Source organism: Peromyscus maniculatus, chromosome X (assembly GCF_049852395.1).
Source record: "Peromyscus maniculatus bairdii isolate BWxNUB_F1_BW_parent chromosome X, HU_Pman_BW_mat_3.1, whole genome shotgun sequence".
NCBI lineage: Eukaryota > Metazoa > Chordata > Mammalia > Rodentia > Cricetidae > Peromyscus > Peromyscus maniculatus.
This window is the reverse complement of record NC_134875.1, coordinates 47118688-47133178: the sequence shown is the minus strand read 5'-3', so window position 1 is coordinate 47133178 and position 14491 is coordinate 47118688. Positions and strand designations below refer to the sequence as shown.

Genomic DNA, 14491 nt, shown 5'->3' with positions numbered 1-14491 from the left:
TTGTCCTCAAAGCCTTCTAGCAGGTACAGCAGGAGAATGGATAACCTTGCAAGGGAGGAGCAAAGCTCAAACCCTGAACACAGGTTCCCAGAGTGTCTTTCCTCAGAAGACCAACTCGGCAAATATGTTACCCCCTCTGCAGCGTCTGCCGGCCCATGAGGTTTCTCCCACGCTATCAGAGAAAGACAAGAGGGAGCTGAACACAGCCTACAAATAATGGCCATCTACAAGCAGAGAAAGTTACCCACCATGTACAGGAGAGGAAAGTGCAAAGATACAGTAGGCCACTATGTGGTATACAAATCCAGCCTATCAGAGAAATGGATGAGATCTACATGAACAACATGGACGTGAGTGGGGGTAATGAAGGGCAAGGGTTGAGGGAAAGAGAGCTTAGGGGAGCAGGATATCCCAGCTGGATTAAAAACAGAGAGGGAGAACAAGGAATAAAAGACCATGATAAATGAAGACCACATGAGAATAGGAAGAAGCAAAGTGCTAGAGAGGCCCAAAGAAATCCACAAAGATACCTCCACAATAGACTACTGTCAATGGTCGAGAGAAAGCCTGAACTGACCTACTCTGGTGATGGGATGGCCAAACACCCTAACTGTCGTGCTGGAAACCTCATCCAATGACTGAGGGAACAGGATGCAGACATCCACGGCCAGGTGGAGCTCCAGGAGTCCAATTGGTGAGAAAGAGGAGGGTTTGTATGAGCAAGAATTGTTGAGACCAAGGTTGGATAAAGCACAGGGACAAATAGCCAAACGAATGGAAACACATGAACTATGAACCAATAGCTGAGGAGCCTCCAATGGAACTGGATCAGGCCCTCTGGATAAGTGAGACAGTTGATTAACTTGATCTGTTTGGGAGGCATCCAGGCAGTGGGACCGGGTCCTGTACTCATTGCATGAGTTGGCTGTGCAACCTGGGGCTTATACAGGGACACTTGGCTCAGCCTGGGAGGAGGGGACTGGACCTGCCTGGACTGAATCTACCAGGTTGAACTCAATCCTCAGGGGAGTCTTTGCTCTGGAGGAGATGGGGATGGGGGGTGGGCTGGGGGGAAGGTGAGGGGGGCAGGAGGGGGTGGGAGTGGGGAGAACAAGGGAATCTGTGGCTGATATGTAAAATTAAATTAAATTATAAAATAAAAAAAAACAAATCCAGCCTGTAATGTAGCAAATTAGATTGAACAAAGACAAGTGACTTCTAGAATGAGTCAGCTCTGTAACTACAATAGCAACAAGCAATAATGTTAGTATTGAATATTCTCTGAGCACTTATTAGGAGCCAGGCACGGTATTTAGAGATTTTTGTGGGGGATGATCATCTCATTTAACCTTAGGCGATAGATACTATTGATATTCCTTTTGTGAAAAAGTAGGTTCAGGATTTTGTCAAGAGCTATATAACCAGGAAGCAGAAAACCAGGGCTTTAAAAGATATCTGTTTAACTCCAGAGGGTAAGCTATTAATGGCTTTGCAGTTGTTAGTTATGACAAAAAGGATCCACAATTGAAGAATGGGTATAACCTGTGAGGAATGTAAAAATGATTACATAAAGGTCAGGTCACAGAGGGCCTTAAAGGTCTCCCTGAGGGTTGCAGTTCTATTGTAAAGATACTAAAGAGCCATTAGACATGCAAAGGCATTATTTTCAGCATTCGCAACAAAATAAAATGGGCTCAAATGGGGAGGGAGAGTCAAGCACTGCTACCTATATAACTTACAGGACCCAGTGCAAAATGAAAAAACTAGGGCCTCTTTGAAAAACATTAAGACTTTCATAGTGATGCAGAGAGAGCTTTAAACCAAAGGCGAGTGCTCCCATGAGGTGACTCAGAGAAAATGCCCATGCAGCCAGTCCTAGAGGCAGGACAGCGAGGCGGGAGTGGAGTGAGTTCTGGGGATGGGGTGGTGAGACGATGCTACGAAGAAGAGGATGTGAAACTAGAATCAACAGCATTTTGTGAATGCCCCTGTCTCACTCCCCATGCACAGTGACTTCTCTAAGGTCAGGTCTGCAGGACCAAATGGAAGGACTGGAAGAGGTACTGGTTTGAGAAGCACACATTTGCTTTGGAAACTTTTACATGCTTTCTCCTGCACACTTGGCATTCGGATGACTGTGAATGTGGTTAGTTCACGCTGGAGACTACCCTGAAAGTGATCTAATCTCTTGCTTTGTCATAAAGCTATGCTTTATTTTTTTCTATCCAAGGAGGAAGATTTATTTAAAGATTGTTCATAGGTGCCAGAGGTGGACATTCTTTTTGAACTAGAATGCAAACCCCTACATGGGCTTCATGTAGAGAGCACAGCATTAACTTCTTCCTACCTGCAGGTCTAATAGTTTGTGTGGATGCTGCCAATTATTCCAGCTACAAGAGAGTAGGGTGGCATGGCAGAGGAATGATGCTGATTTACCTTATCCATGGCATCACCAGCAATTCTTTGATCCTGCTCTCCCTCATCTACTCCCTAGGGCACAAGGGCACCCTAACATGTCATTGAATAGGTTAAAAGCAGACAGCCTTGTTTTTTCTTTAGGTCACTCTGAGGAAGGGACAATTTGAACTCATGGAAATCAGGGAGTTTCAGTGCATCCTGGCAGATGTATTTGCCAACCAGCATTATTGCAACTTCTTATGTAAGGACCAGAATCTACAAGTCTACCAACCATGACCCAACCATCTGTGCAGTAAAGAGATTTAAAGAGAGAAGAAAGTCACCAGATAACCTCTCTACATCCTATATTTGTCTTATATTTATGAAGTATCCTATTCTACTCCAAATGGCAACTGAAGAAAAATGGCCCCTCTATTCCATCCACAGTGAGAGTTATAAAAAAATGTGCCTATAATTTAGTCTTCTGGTAAGGAGGCCTAGGATTAAGCATAAATGAGGGGATGGATACTATTGTGATCTAGATGAGATACGTACCTCAGAGGCTATATTTTTTAAACACTTAAAAAAGTATCACCCGGTTGGTGATACTGTTATGGATACCTTTGGACTGGCAGCTGTATTGGAGGAAGTAAGGCACTGGGGGCAGGGCAGGCTTTGAGGGTTTATATTGTCTGCCCCACTTCCTGCCATAGCTCCTTGTGTCCTACTTGTGGTTGAGATCTCTCGGTGTCCTCCTCTGGACATTTGCTGCTTTGCCTTCCTCAAATATTATGGTATTTAATTCCATTCCGCTGGAACCATAAGTCAAAATAAATCCTTCTATAAGATGCTTTTGATTACAGTGTGTTATCATAGCAACAGAAAAGTAACTTATGCAGATACATTAGGTGATCTGACACTGGTCCACCTCTTCCCTGATTCCCAAACTACTAGGTCTTTGGTATGCCACTGACCACAGAATACTCTATACTTGCAAATAAGAGATGAAAGGTTGATAGATCTTGATGCAGGACACATCCTTTTGCATATTGTATTTCTTTTAAAGCACCTTTTACATTGTATTTATTTTTATTTGTGCCATGAGATGTGTGGAGGTCGGAGGACAACACATAGGAGTAAGTTCACTCTTTTCACCATGTGTAGAACCTGAGTTCAATTTTAGGAATCAAACTCAGGTTTCATGGAAGGTGCTTTTCACTACTGAGCCATCTCTCTGGCTGTGTGTTTTGTATTTCAGAAGCAGAGAAAGTCACTTTGGAGACAGAAAGCTTTCGATTTACCAATGATTAACTATGCAACCTTTGACCATTTACTTCTCAAAACCTGTTTGCTGTGCATAATAATAATTAGTCAATAAACTATTGTGATGATTAAATGAGCTAAGACTTGCTTGATTTTTGTTTTGTGTATTTCTGAGACAAAGTTTCACTAACTAGTCCAAAAGATGCTGGAACTAGATATACAGCTCAGGTTGTAATTGAACTCACCACCCTCCTTCCTGCCTCAGCTCCCCAAGTACTGGTATTATAGATGTGTTGTACCATGTCTGACTTTGAATGAATGAATGAATGCTTATAATTACTACAATAGTGTGTAACATAGCAAATGACTCATAAATGGGATATTAATCATAATCTCAAGCATAGAGAGAGAAGCTAAAGTTAGTTAGTAGGGGTGTTGGGCTGTGTGGCCATCTTCAGCTGGAAGTCTGGGCTTCCAGCTTTTCTGGGAGACCTATCACTTTCGGAGTCTATAGCTTTGGCTTCTATAGTCCATGGAAGGGCCTGAATTCTTTGCATGTAACCTTGTTCTGTATGCCCCTAGGGTCAGTGTACTGGAGTCAGGCTTCACTGAGGAGTGGCTGTTTTGCTACAGCCAAGGAGAAGGTGCCTCTGTGTTTGGGCTAGACTGTCTGCCACCAGGAGCCTTCTTTGTTACCTTGGGAGCCTTTCCCACTGAGAACACCCTTTCCTGTCACCTGTCATGTTTGTGTTAGTGCTAGCTTAAGGCATAACCTCTGATGCCAGAGGAGGGTGGAGTCACAGGTTTCTTTGGTGGAGTTTTACTTCTGTTCATGGGGGTTTGCCTTCTAGATATCTAATACTTTCATGAAATTTCAGGCCGCTTAGGGATGCTCAGGGTGACCACCCTGAAGCCTTTGACGCCTAGGCAAGTCTGCCAGCCATTAGTGTTTCCTGAACACTGCTTTTCTTCTTCACAACTTGCCTGCTCAGGGGCTCAAGTCTTAATCATTTGGTACTCTGCAGGGCCGTGGATATAATAATGTGCATTTATGACCAATGCTGGTTGGATTACTCGCGCCAAATTTAATTCCCAAATGAAGAAGGACTTCAGGTGCTTCTGAAGAGGGAATAGAATGTGAACTCAGACTCAGCAATACAAAGGAGAGGGATTTCATACTTGGAGTCCACATTTGTGAGTTGCATTTTAAACATTAAGTATTTTTCTGTCAGCATGACTTCATACTACCAGCCACATCATCTTACACTTTTCGGTGGAACTTCCCAGTAAGCAAACTGTGTCCTTGGTGGAGATAAGTGTGGATCTACGTGCAGGTGACATTTCAAATGGGGGCTATCTTACCCTAGGGAATCATCTTGTGATATCATACAAGGTATCATACATACATATGATACAGAGCAACATCTGCTACTCAGAGTAGGCACTTTAAGCCATGTTATAGCAAACACCTTTATGGCCTCTCAACCCAAGCCCTGGTGAAAATGGGCTTTACTACTGGAAAAGGCAAAGGTACTCTAGTTATTTCGGGAACAGGATCTGGATTCATACTTCTGGGTCAAAATCCAGCTGTCCTGTTAACTCTACCTATGACTGTAGGCACATTATTCCATCCTTTCTGCATCAGCTTGCTTCTTCACGTGTGAAATGGGCTTAATAATTGTACATCAATCTCAAAGTTGTCATGAGAATAAGAAATGACCTAGAATAGTATATGCGTTCATTTTATGTTACTGAAATGAAATACTAGAGTTAGGTACTTACCTTAAACCTTAAAACAAAAGGTTTATTTAGTTCCCAATTTTGGAAATTTAGGGTCTGAAATTAGGCTGCTTCATGTATTCGGCCTTTGACAAGTCCCCATTGTGCTATGGCTTCATGTTGGAAGCATGCGAAGGGGAGAGATGACATGACAAGACTGGAGCCTAGAATCACAGGCCAGCTCTTTGTAACACTCCTAGTATGAGAACTAATAGGACCTCAAGAGAATCACATGGATTTTTTTTTCAAGAGCAGCGCTCCAATGACCTAATCACTTTGCACTCTGCCCAGTCTGTTAAAGGACTTATCACCTCTCCTATTGTCACCTGGTTCTAACACATTAACTATTGAAGGACAAACCACAACCAAACCACAGCAGTAACTGTTACACAAATGTTAAATAAATGCACAACGACAGATATGTGCCTGTGAGAGGACCAGCTAGACAGTTACCAGCTTGCATCAAGGGAGAATGGAATTAGTATTCAGGCTGGAATTGGCATGGTCTTAATTCTCTACGAAAGGGTTTCCAGTTCTTCCCAATGTGACATGGGGGAAGAGCAGGCTAAATCTAAGACAGCTGTAGAGGAAAGGATTAGATAGAGTCTGTGTGCATGGAAGAATGGCTCATCAACTGGGATTTGGCTGTTTTTGAGAAACCTTTCCCCAGGAAAGCATCTCTCCCTCTCCTTAGGTTTAGAAGGACTTAATCTCTATGGTTGATTTTGTTGTTTCCAGGATAGAGAGACTTGTATTGGCAGTGCTCGAGCAAATCAGAATGTGTCTAATCTGGTGGGATTAAAGCCCAGTGCCCACCCAAAGAAAGAGGAGGTTGGCAGAATGTGTATAGATTTTTTTTTAACAACGGAAAGGTTACAGGCATCATAATGACTGAAACTTAGAATCGTCTGCTGCCTTTTAGCAGAAACTGGCTCCATGAAACAGCTTGTTCCCATTGGAGGGAGGCTCACACAATCTCAAGGATCAAAGTCTGTTACCCATCTCAACTCACTCTGACTGGGCTGAGCACTTCTGCCTGAATAGTGGGTCTCTCCAATAGTACCTGCAGCAAGCCAGGACATCTGCAGTAGTAACTGAGCATTCCATTGCTCTTATATCCTGGAGGAGGTGGGGAAGGAAGGGAGTAGAGCCATACGTGTGGCCAAAACGAAGGGCTTTTGAAAAAGCAGTTAAAAAAGTTATGATAGAGGGAGGGAGGGAGGGAGAGAGAGAGAGAGAGAGAGAGAGAGAGAGAGAGAGAGAGAGAGAGAGAGAGGCACTGTTTGCCTCTAATACCACCCAATTAGCTCCCCATATAGAACATTTTGTAATATATTCACTTTAGCACCCAAACATTTGGGAATGGCTATTGCTTTCCTGTGCATCAATCATTTCTCAATAGGTTCAGGGTTTAGAAGAAGTAGAGCACTGATTCATATTTTATGTTGAACCAAGTAACATTTGTGTGCTTGTCATTAAAATAATCAAATAGTGTGATTCTGTGGTTGTACCTGTGGTTTCTTAGCTATGCCCCATGGCACTCTGCATGAACCTCAGTGCTTGTTAAGCCCTTTTTGCTTTCACATGCAAAGGCAATTTAAAAGAATAATACCATTCTCACTAATGGAGCACTTAAGATGTGTGTGTGTGTGTGTGTGTGTGTGTGTGTGTGTGTGAATGCACACACAAGGTCTATCCCATAGTCCATTTTGTCTAGATAGTTTATCTTCAAAATTTTGTGAGACAGGTGTTATTACCTCCTCTTCATAGACGATTATGCAACTCAGAGATGCCAAATGGTATGTTGAAGTTCACACAGCTACTGAGCAATAGGAATTTGAAGGCAGATCTAGCTGTTCTCCGTTGTCCTAGCTCTCTTCACTATTTGAATTTCTTCTGATGATTTGATTTTAGGGTTTTCTGTGACCCTTTTGAAATATTTTCATCTTCTAATTTTGAAGAGTTGTCCATCCATGCCTGTAACCCTGATAAGCATATACAGCTGGCCCCAGCCATCTGTGTATAATGTTTCCCACCTACTCCAAACTGCTTCCTTCTGTGAAGAGACTCCAGTGTACTATGTAGACAGCAGAAAGCTCTAATTATTAAATGGGTCAGTACAGTGTTTAATCAGGTGGTTTCAGATGGTTGCTAGCTACACATTAATGATTAAACGACCTCCAGTAGTAGTAGTACAGTAGTTGGAGCGATTTTCTGCCTGCTAGGAACTGATCATGTATATAGAATATATTCTGAGACATCATCAGATTGTTTTATATTTATAAGGACTCTCTGGGCCACTAAAATTTTCTCAGTACTGCTGGATAGATTTTGAAACAAAGCAGCTTGGATGCCAAAAACCCCATTGGGTATTATATTGGTTATTTCTTATCCCTTTGCTTCCTCTGTATTTCCTCTGTGTGTACGTGTATACATGGAGGCCAACGTCTGACACTGTGCTACTTCTTTGATTGCTCTCTATCATTTTTTTTTGTGTGCGACATAGTATCTCAGTGAACCCAGAACTCAAATTTCATCATCCCTAAAGTTATATGAGCTATCTCAAAATTTTTAGAGAGAGTGGTTTCCGGAAACAGTAGCTCAGTTTTGGCCATCCTTTTCAAGTGAGAAATAGTTTCCAACCCATTCCTGTCATTACACTTTTTCATAACATTTTAGAAGAAATTTGGGGGACATATGAGATTATTTATTCATGCTTTCTGGGATGTAAGCCATTCCAAATGTATAATTGGCTCCCTTCTCTTTTCCCACCATGCATTCCTTCATGGATTGTGGTGAGCACCTTCTCTGTGTATTTTCCTGTTAACTATCTTATCCCAATTGCTTCCATGGAATGCTCCACAGTGATTGGTCCCAGTTGATTTATGCACTCAGGGGAATGTGGGCATAGTGCTTGGAATAGAGATGGGCACATAGTAGGTAGTCAGTGCCTGCCATCTTCCTTATCTAGTTGGTAATACCTCCCAAATTTCCCATGAGCCACTCTGGCAATCCCTGGATCTAAACAAAGACATGTATCAGTTGCTAACTAAAGAGGTAAAGGTCTCTATTAGATATCCTATTTCATAGTCCTCTAAATAGTAGTTCTCAGTCTAGGTTGCATATTAGAAACACCTAGGGAGCTTTTAAGACATAAGCCTAGGCCCATATCAGATCTACTGAGTGTCTTTGTGGGTGGGGTCTTGGTGTAGGTATTATCAGAGCTCTCCTGGAAATTCTGATGTGAATCCATAGTTGAGGACCACTCTGAAAACCAAAGCCCCTTCTTTCCCATTGTTTTCTCCTGTCATTTAGCCAGGTGCTCTCTCACTCCAGGCTTTATGCTAAGGATGACTCTGTAAGGCAATGGCACTGGAGTGTTGATTCACCTGAATCACATAGCTTACCCCAGCCTCAGAATTTCTAATTAATGAGTACTGTGGCTGGTCTGGATTGCTAGTAAGTTCTCAGGTAGTATGATGCTGTCATTCAAGGTACTGCACTTTGCAAACTACTGTCTTGAGGGAAGAAATACTGTTCTCTTCATCCAGGACTCCTTTCAAAAGGCTATGATGGCTGACTGTAAGCCCAATTCTCATGAGAGGTTTTAAGCACTGTAAGCAATGTAAGATTTTAAGCACGTCCATGGGATATGCTGGGGAGCACTTTGTCAAAATTTCCAAGTGTCCATTTGCAAAGACAAGCGAAAGACAAAGAGCAAAGGATGGAACCAAACAAATGTTCCCCTAATAGGAGACAGAAGACAGTGAAGGAAAGCGTTAAAGAATTAGGTTGTTTATCTTGATCTGGCATCTGCAAGGTTTGGGTGATTTTGTTTTCATCTCCATGTGCAATGCTTAGAGCTGTCATCTTACCATTTGAAGAGGAACGGGCTCATTGTTAAAGCACAAGGCAAATTAGAGATCACAGGCTCCAAGAAAACAGAACAAAACAAATCAAAGCTAGCCCCAATCTAGAGCAGCAGATCAGGCAGAAGAATGTTTTGAATTGTTTTTGAATCTCACAGTCAGCTTTAGCAAACACTGCCCAGTCCTTGAAAGCTTAATTATTCTCTACAGAGACAGAAGTTGGAGACAAGCAGGCAGAGATGTTAAGGTTGGGAGGGAAATGGTTAGTCATCCTGTTTGCTCAGGTTGAGTGTTGATGCCGCTCCTGCATGATGTTACCCGATCTCCCCTCTCTAGAGGATCAAAGGCAAGAGCAGAGGTGATAAGTGGGCCAAGCAGTCCTGAGATGTTGAACGCTATACATCTTGCAGTTTTGGGAGATTGTCCTATGTGTGTGTGTGCAAGTGTATGTATGCAGAAGAAACAAGTTTAGTTATAGGGATTTTATTAGCTATTTAGTCTCTCTTAAATGTACTCATGTTTCTTTTGGATAATCGGGAGTAGAGAGGAGATGACATCAATGCAGACCTGCATGAGCAGACTCACAAACCATGAGTGGCAGTTCAGTGATGCTTTCTCAACAGTGCCTTACATGCTGGTACTCCATCACCATCTACTCAGACTCTCTCTCTCTCTCTCAGAGTGACCACCATCTCACCTTGAAAGTTTCACCTTTGTTGAAATGATCTATCTGTTTCTTATGAGTAAACTTTTGCTACGTGTGTGTTTGTGTAAGATCTGTGAAGGGAGGGAACTGTGCAATGACAGCCAAATGTTAACTCTCCAAATTCGGAAGGCTTGGGTCTCCATTGCATCTGCACCTCTCATTTGCCGCACGACCTTGAATAAAACATGTCACTACCTGAAACCTTGATTTTTGTATATGGAGAGCAACAAAGGAGTCCAAAACAGGACTGTGGTTAGAGCTAAAAGATGATAATTGGGACTGAGCACCACAGGATCTCTTCTCTCCATTCAGATCAGTTATTGCTTTCTGGAATCATCTCTGTTAGTTGCAAAGAGAAGCTTTTTTGAAGAGGGGTGAGGACTACACTCATCTGTGGGTGGGTATATGGGTGTAAAGATAAATGTTTAGAATGTAGTTAGAAAGTGTGCTGGTTCAGTAAAATGGTGGTTGCAGGCTCTTCTTAAATGTCCATGACTTTTCTAGCCCTAGGTAGTTAAGTTTCCATTACCAGGCATTGTTTTTCTCTTGTTGAGCAGGACTCTTCAAAAACAATTAGAGTAAAAAATGATATAGCTAAAACACAATTTCTGCACCCAAGGCTCAGGGATCATTGCTGAGAAAGGGTAGACAGACTGTAAGGGCAAAAGTAACACGAAAGTTTGTTGTGAGATTGTGTCTCCTAGAAATGTCAGAGAGGCTATACTCATGAAGTCTCATCAACATGGCTGCCTAAACAAGACCTGATCAGTGATGTCACCAATGGACATGCTTACAGAAAATGTGGGAGCTTGCAGGACCTCAACCTTAGAGAAAAAATTATGACAAGAGATGAATTCTGAGAGTGAGAGAAATGGTGTTTCCCAGGGATGAACCCCTTATTGGTTATTCAATACCAAATGGTCAGCCTTGAGATCATATACATACATGTAGCATTGCATAGACTAAGCTGGTTATATTTATATATTTAAAAATATATATGAATATATGCAATATGTGTGTATTTATTTAACAATAACTAAAGAAAAAGAGGCCATGAATTTGAGAGAAAAAGAAGAAGGGTACATGGGAGGGGCTAGAGGGAGGAAAGAGAAGGAGGAAATGATGCAATAAAATTTCAAAAATAAAACATATTATGAAGTGGTAATTCATGAAAAGCACCTAGCATGGCATATTGTAAGTTATGAAGCATGCTACTATTATTATCATTACTCTTACAGAGAAAGAGACTGCTGGGACAGGCTGAGGAGGCCAGTGTGATAACAATATAAAGTATACAGATCTGTGAGAAACTCCTAATTTGGGTTCCAAGGACAATTTTCCTTGGTTGATTGGCACTAACATTGCAGAGGATTTTAAAATCTACCGAGACAGAGGATTTGAGGTGTAAGATACTTGCAGAAAGAAAAATTTAGAGAGTAACATTTCCAAACAGAGGAGGATTTGCTTATGAGAGATCCTAAGTAGCAGGAGGCAGAGCTCATGCCTTGGATTGGGAGAGATGCTGACTCCTGATACCAAACCTGTTCTTTCTCTATCCATGTTCCAATAGTGTCTGAAGTCTTGTACATGCTCTGCTCCTCTGCTCTATTTCCTCAGTCTTTTGCACAAACTAAACTTTGAACTTTGTATCTTGCATGGTCAATTTGCAGCTTCGGTTATTTCCTTATTCTGGAGCATCCCTCCCTTCACTACTCACCTGATTCACACACACACAGATTTTCTTGTTTACTACATTCCTTAGTCGAATGCCTTGCCATCATGTTCCCATGGCCCTTGGCAGTTCTTATAGCATAACAAAGCATCACAGTGTGCTGCAGTGTCAGGTAGACTGGTGCTGTCTAGGACAGTGACCACAAGCTAAACACAGGTATTGAGCCCTTCAAATGTGGCTAGTTCAAAATGAGATGCATGATAAGTGTAAAGTACAGAACACAGTTGAAGACTTATTACAAACAAAGCATAGAAAATACATCGTTAAGAACTCTGTGTGAGAGCTACCTCTTTACACGATATATTTTATATTCCTTTATTTGAGCACACATCATAGAAAGTTGAAAATAACAAATAGGATTTTCATTACATTTCCCCAGAACGTGTTTTATTATTCTGTCAATTCCACAAGGGTAGATATTGTTTATGCCTTATTCACTGTGATAGCCCTGTTATCTGACATGCATTAATGCTCCACTAACTATAGCTAAATGAAGGGATTAATATTCCTTATGGACTTGTACTGAATCCTAAAACTGGCTAAACAATACGTGAAATCATTTTGGATTCTATGTAAGTGGGCATTTAATTCATATCATTTAATTTTTAAAAATTACACTTATTCATTTATGTATGCATGAATGTGCGAATATACATATGAACATGCCAGGGCTCCTATGTGTAGGTTAGAAGTCAACTTGTATGAATTGGTTCTTTCATACCATGTAAGTTCCAGGGATCAAGCCCAGGTCATCAGGCTTGGGAGCAAGTGTCTTTACTCACTGGGCCACCTCACTCGCCTCTTATTGCATGTCTTTAATTTCACTCATGAGAGGAGATTGTAGCTGTGGCTAAGTGATATAATGCTGTTCCACTTAAAAATTTATTATCTGTAAAGTCTTCTAGTTTCTGTTCAGAGAAGTGATGTGAACAAGAGAAAAGAATTCCCAAGTTAAGGGAAATTTAAAGCAACAAAAGAGGAGAGAGACCTGGGATTTGGTGACTGAAAGGACCTCTATTAGCTTTTTATGGCTTCATAAATATGACTACAGATTTAATGGCTTCAACCAACATAAATTTAGACAGCTTTTATAGTTTCTGTAGGTGAGAAGTCTGCACATCGTATGTTTGGATTTGCTGGTCCTAGTCTCACTAAGCTGAACTCAAGGTGTCTCGCCAGGACTGTATACTTTGGCAGGAATTAGGGTCTCTTCTAATTTTGTGTAGGTTATTGGCAGAAATGGATTTTTGCTATCATCAGTGGTCTAGGGCTCACTCAGGATTTGCACTGTTTCTTGTCTTGGGGCCCCAAAGGGTAGCTCACAGATAGAGCATGTCTCTGTAACTTCTTTCTTAAAAGTCATAGAAAACACCCTATTTTAAAAGTATGTATGCTGTTAGATGTGTCTAACCAAAACAATCACTCTATTTTATGGTCAATTTATTTAGGCCTTTAATTACATCTGTAATACCTTTAAAACTGTTTCTGCATTGGCGTTATGTTAAATACCTAGGGGAAGGGAAATCTGGGTCCCACTTTAAATTCTGATGCTTACAGAACATCAGTCATCTTTCCAGTGAGATGAAATTATGAACAGAAACTTTGAGCCTATAGAAGTCAGCTCAGAGCTCGACTGAGCCTAGCAAGGAGCTATCCCCAGAAACTGTAGAGGGGACTGCGAACCAAGGCATTTAAGGATATTACAAAAGAACTCTCCCCATTTTCAGAAGAGGAAATTGAGGTCTAGAAAGAGAGAGCCTTCTGTGGGTGGTAACTGCAGCTATCTCATTATGCCCTTTTTGTAGAATCTGTTGACAGAACATGTTACAGTTTGAATGTGAAATGTCTCACACAGGCTCATATGTTTAAATGCTTGGCTCCCAGCTGGTAACTTGGGAAAGTGTGCCTTTAGGACAGTAGTTATCAAACTTCCTAATGCTGTGACCCCCAACCATAAAATTTTGTGGTTACTTCATAGCTGTGGTTTTGCTACTGATACAAATCGTGATATAAATATCTGTTATGCAGGAAATCCAATATGCCCACTCTGTGAAAGGGTCCTTTGGCTGCTGTGGGATGTCGCTCTGTATGCTGTGAATATGTGTTGCTCTGATTGGTTGATAAACAAAACGCTGATTAGCCAGTAGCCAGGCAGGAAGTATAGGTGGAACAAGCAGACTGAAAGAATTCTGGGAAGAGGAAGGTCTGAGTCAGGAGTCGCCAGCCAGACACAGAGGAAGCAATATGACAAGGAAGAACTGAGAAAAGGTACCAAGCGATATGGCTAAACATAAATAAGAATTATGGGTTAATTTAAGTGTAAGAGCTAGTCAGTAATAAGCCTGAGCTAATTCCTGAGCAGTTATAGTTAATATAAGCCTCTGTTTACTTGGGGAATGAAAATGGGAGAGATTTGTCCCGACCGCTGGCCAGCTGGGACACAGGAAAACTTCCAGCTACATTTGGCCCCAAAGGGGTTGCAACCCACAGCTTGAGAGCCACTGCTTTAGAATGTGAGGCCAGCTGGAGAAAGTGATTCATGGGGAATGGAGGAGTCAAGCTTTGCTCTGCTTCTTCCCCAAACTCTCTATGTTTCTTGGTTACATGTGAGAAGATGCCTATGTGAGTTCCTGACACCACAAAACAATCCATTCAAGCTGCCATGTCTTCCTTGCCTCTGCAACCACTTTAGTTTTGTTTACTTTTGCTGTGCCTAATACCCTGACAAAAACAACTTTAATGGAG

The 14491-nt window shown here is 41.6% G+C and overlaps 1 protein-coding gene across 1 annotated transcript in view; it reads right to left on the bottom strand.

The window, feature by feature from the left end:
• Positions 1-14491, bottom strand: part of Trpc5 (transient receptor potential cation channel subfamily C member 5) — a 260467-nt gene that overhangs the window by 184058 nt on the left and 61918 nt on the right. The gene's annotated exons all lie outside the window — the stretch shown is intronic.